Source organism: Numida meleagris, chromosome Z, assembly GCF_002078875.1.
Source record: "Numida meleagris isolate 19003 breed g44 Domestic line chromosome Z, NumMel1.0, whole genome shotgun sequence".
In the NCBI taxonomy this organism is placed as follows: Eukaryota; Metazoa; Chordata; class Aves; order Galliformes; family Numididae; genus Numida; species Numida meleagris.
In genome coordinates this window covers 63,867,494-63,871,886 of record NC_034438.1, presented here as the reverse complement: position 1 = coordinate 63,871,886, position 4,393 = coordinate 63,867,494, and positions in this window count along the sequence as shown.

Genomic DNA, 4,393 nt, shown 5'->3' with positions numbered 1-4,393 from the left:
CTTGGTCTTCTGAGCACTGATGACTTTCCAAGATTCATTGTACCATTGAGTCCTGGACAATTTCACTTCAAATAATTACTTTGGGACCATCTAATTTTTTGCTTTCCTGAAAGACTGTCCTTTTACAATGGAATACTGAAAATCTGCTTTCCATAAGCTCCTAACTGATTGCAATTTTCTCTAACTGCTCTCCAGTTGCTAACAGCAATTCTCTCATTCTGGCTTAGCAGGGGTATAGTAAGCCACAGAAGCTGTATAGTTCATTTATGGCTCTCAGTTGATCCTGAATGTGGAAATATGCAACCAAGCCTTACTAACCTGGGACTGAAAGTTCTACTATTTGCAAAAGAGATAAATGTACCTTTAGGAGCAGAGATGCTGTGCAAATAAATTCTAATAATCCATACCAAATCAGGACACGCAATTGTTATGATCTTTTAATGTTTCTGAGACAAAACAAAGCTTCTTTGCACCAGAAACTGAATAATGGAGCCTGAGATAAACTTTGGAATGGCTTTCTGGGGACTTTGTGGATTGAAAACAATTTATCAGAATGAATACTCTCTTTTAGCATCTGGCTCATGAAACACAGGTTTAAGCACTAAATGATGAAAGATGATACATGTGCTTACAACTCTGGTCCCTGCTTTGCTGGACCTTTGTTACTTCCATATTTCATGCTATTTGGAGGAGACAGCAACGTTTCAATCATAAGAGGGAAATCATACATGTAAATTGCTCTTAGTTCTGCCAGTCCTGCTTCTATCACACAAGTCCTCAGAAATAAGACTGTTTTTTCTTAGACTAAATACATAGCAAAAAAATAGATAAGTTTGTTTGTGCTCCATCCAGTGTGACCTGGAACCATTTCACAGAGAGGGCATCCCACAGTTTCCCAGCGCAGCGTGTTCCTGAACCTCACCGCCACCATAGTGAAGAATTTCTTCTAATCCAATCTATATCTATCCTCTTTCTTTTTAAAACCACTACCACTTATCCAATCACTATATGCAGAAACTCTCTCTTCATCTTTCTTATCCATCCCCTTCAAGTCTTGAAGGGTTGCAATAACGTCACCCTGGAGCCTTCTCTTCCTCAGACTGAACAAACTCACTCCCTCAGCCTTCCATAGGAGAGGTGCTTCAGCCCTCTGTACATTTTTTGTGGCCCTCCGCTATGGCCCAGAGCTGGATGCACTACTCCAAGTGGGGTCTCACAAGGACATCTCATCCATTATATCCACCACTCCCTTTGGCCACAGGGGGACTTCCAGATGCTGGAGTTCCACACAACTTAGGGTCGGGCCTCTCTTTCAGAGGGAGGCTGGGCTGCAGGGGTCTTCCTAAGGATGCGACAGCACTTGCATCTGTGTTTCAGCACCAGCCTTACAGTTGCAGCAAGTGGACACTGCTTTGCTACAGGAGGACGCTGCCTACTTTTGGAAGGCCACCCGCCCTAGATACACCCTTCCACACAAAATGCCACACCACAGCCTGTTTGCCTGTCCTGGTCACAGCACACCTTAGGCTGTGTTTTATCAGTGCGGGGGTTGGCTCCTGGCACCACCCAAGCCTTGCCAGCATCTTGAAATTCTTGCTTGGAAATCCCAGGTTCTTTCTTTCAAGAGCTTTACATCACTTCAAATCATTCATACTGGTTCAATGCCAGCAGAGTATATGTTACTGTTATTCAAATGCTGAAGCTTCCTGTGGCACTAAAAAATTACTGATCAGCATTTCTGCAAAACTCCGTCCAGTTTAAATCGCACAGTTCATCTGCAGCAAGGAGATACATACAATACATTACAAAGGTTCTTCACACTGCTGTAGTAGTTCAGGGGAGAAATTTTTTTTAAATCTTAGATGCAGATAATTGCATACGTTTTTAAACACCAGTAGAACTGCATCCATGTGGCAAACTTTCTGTAAGCTTAAGTCTTGACAGCTTTCATTTAATGCTTCCTCTATTTTTGTGCTACTCTGGGTTTCATAGTTTCACCTGCAAGTCAAAGTTCATCAAAGTTTTATTAGAAGATTCCTAAACATATCACAGGTGCAGTAGGAAATTGTTCTCCCAACTGAACGGGACCAAACTCATATCTCAAACTGACACAGATGGCAATATACCATTTCTTCAAATCTTGCCTCCTCTCCAAGCAAGAATCAAGATTCCTCAAAGACACCTTTGTATTTTCCTTCAGGGCAGCACAGCATTGAGGACAGTTTGATTCTAAGATTGGTAGTTAATCAAGGAAAAGGTGCAAAATGATTTTAACTGTGCCTGAGATAACTGAAATATTTATGCAAGATACATTCCCCACTTATATATTGTTTATAAATTTCTCTTCCAGAAATTCATACAGAGTAAGCATTTCAAAAGTGCATTAAGATGTTCACTGCAGAGCAAAATCACAAGACCTAACAACAATCCTGATAATTGCTATAATTCTGCCCTGCTCCACAGCTGCTTGTTTTACTTTGCTCAAGCAAGAGAAGCTGGATTTGCAGAAAAGTTGGCTACAACAATAGAACTTGTGTTACTGCCTTTTACATTTGATGAGGTCTATTGCCGTCAGTACTGGAGCGGTCAGAGGTGCCTTGCTCCACGAGCCCCAGCTCTTTATTTGGAGTCAAGGTTGGTGCTAGCAGCAGTCATTCGGGTTAGCATGAACACCGAATGTTGTATACGTAGTAACATCTTCCACGATCAAGCTCTAATGCCTTAGTCCCACAAAAAAATGGCTAACTATATCTCATAAAAGCAATCTTATTATCTTCACTACTCTCCACAGGCAATATGACTATGTGTGCTTCCATTTTTTGAAATACTTTCCTATGACATAAGCAGTGTTAAGCATTCGTTGATCAAATTTCCTAACTTTATAGTGTCCATCCATATCTGTAATTCAAGACCTCTTACACAGTTGATTGGAAATTCTTGCAGTTTTTGTGACAGATGCTCCTCTCAGAATATATATATTTTGGAATTGGCCTGACATTATCATTCTGAAAGTGATATCATTTACTTTCCAACTGACAAAAAAGTTTCATCAGAAGGGTCCAAGGCATGTTCCATTACTGATTTATAACTGGTATTGGAATACAGTTCTGACCCTGATCTGTGCATCTGTGCGTCTCAGTCCCATCTTTAGAAAAGCTTACCTTTAGAAAAGTGAAAAAGAAAAGCATGATTGCATGACATTTTCTGTTACTATTGTAATGGACATCATGAAAGATCCTATTAAAAATATTTGAAAAATCTGCAGCCACGTCAGTTACATCTCCTCAACAAATTCTGCTACTTCCACTCCATCTTATTTTTCATAGATATTATAAAGAAAAGTAGACCTATTTCAAATTTTTGACATTATATCAGGAAAATGCATCATCCATATTTACTAACTCATGATAAAAATGAAGTATTTGTGCGTTTTATAAAATGTTGTAGACAGGCCTTACTAAGATGTAAACCCAACAGTATCTATCAGTAACAATCGTCTCTCTATTCCTTAAATAGTAAGAATACCTGAATTATTATCTCAAAAATGTAGCTCCAGTTTTTGTCAACTTCTGTATTCAAATACATTACTCAATCTAAGCAACATTTGGTTAATACGTAGAAGGAAGAAAAACAATACTGAAACATGAAATATGAACTTCCTGGTTTTACTAGACTGTTTCACGTAGATTCACATGTTGATCTTTGCATTGGATAGTGAGAGATGACACATCCATCAGGTATTTTTTATTTCTATCCAGTTGTAATGGCCAGTAGTTGCAGTAAACCATGGTCTGAAATAACACCCTTCGTTTTGGTATTGGTGGGTAGCTATCCCTGCTGCTAACTTTGTTCAGTACATTTTGTGAGAGGCAGACTGTGTTTTTGCAGTAGAAGTTGCCAGTATTTCTGTATGTAGTGTAGGCTAAGTTGTTTTTCACAAAGAAAGCTGCTGAACCAAGTAAAGTTGATACTGGGGCGTTCTGACCTGGCTAGAATTGAGACAGGCACAAGGTAAGGTAAATATGCAGGGTGGGGAGAGCCTGGCACAGGACAGAACGAATGTGCTAACTTTTGGAAACATTGTCCTCCCATCTCCATGTCAGAGTACAAAACATACCTAAAAACAATAGGTTGATAACAGATCTTATATGAAAATGTATGATAGCAACAGCGTCGGGAAGACTGTGAACCTGAGATGCTCAATCAGTAAGTGCCAGGAGAGACATTACCTGCGTTGGCAGGGAGAGGGAGGTGGTGGTCCCCCTCTACTCGGCTCTTGTGAGGCCCCATCTGAGTATTGTGTCCAGGCCTGGGGCCTTCAGTACAGGAAAGACACAGTGCTTTTGGAATGAGTTCAGAGGAGGGCCACCAAGACGATCAGAGGGTTGGAGCA